The following is a 594-nucleotide window of genomic DNA, read 5'->3' as shown; positions in this document are numbered from 1 at the left end:
AACTCCCAGAAACAAGCACCTGAAGAACAGCAGCAGCGGCGGGAAGGAGAGCTCACATTGGGTCGACCGCGTCAAAGCTCGTCCGCAGATACTTCCCGCTGCCTTATTCTTTCAAAGGATGTCCTCCCCAGCGAACAGGGTCCTTCCCCTCCACCTCGCCCTGTCCTCCTGTCTCCCCCTCGCTTCGTCCTCCGCCCTCCTCTGCTCCCTGAACAAGACCAGCCATCAGGGGATCAGAGATTGTTAATGACAGCGGCACAATGGACCCTTTGAACCTTACCTTCTCTCTCTCGGTCTGGCAACAAACACGGGTCGTCCTCCAAGCCTCTTGTCGTGACACTTAGAGACCCCCTTTTTCCCTGTCCCTTTTCTCCCGTTGTCGTTTTTTCGTCTCTCATTTCCGATGGGTCTTCCTTTACCTCCTCACTCTTCTCCACTCCTTTCACTACTCTCTCTTATTATTTCTTGAATCTCTTCTATATTATTACACATTAATTGTCCGCTACCTATATATGTCTTCATATGGCCTTTAGTGAAGTGAAAGAAAGACAAAACGAGATATAACGGTGGATCGCAGTTTAGAAAACAAAACTG

The sequence above is a fragment of the Penaeus monodon genome, chromosome 32, assembly GCF_015228065.2.
Source record: "Penaeus monodon isolate SGIC_2016 chromosome 32, NSTDA_Pmon_1, whole genome shotgun sequence".
Classification (NCBI taxonomy): Eukaryota; Metazoa; Arthropoda; class Malacostraca; order Decapoda; family Penaeidae; genus Penaeus; species Penaeus monodon.
This window is presented reverse-complemented; position numbering follows the sequence as displayed.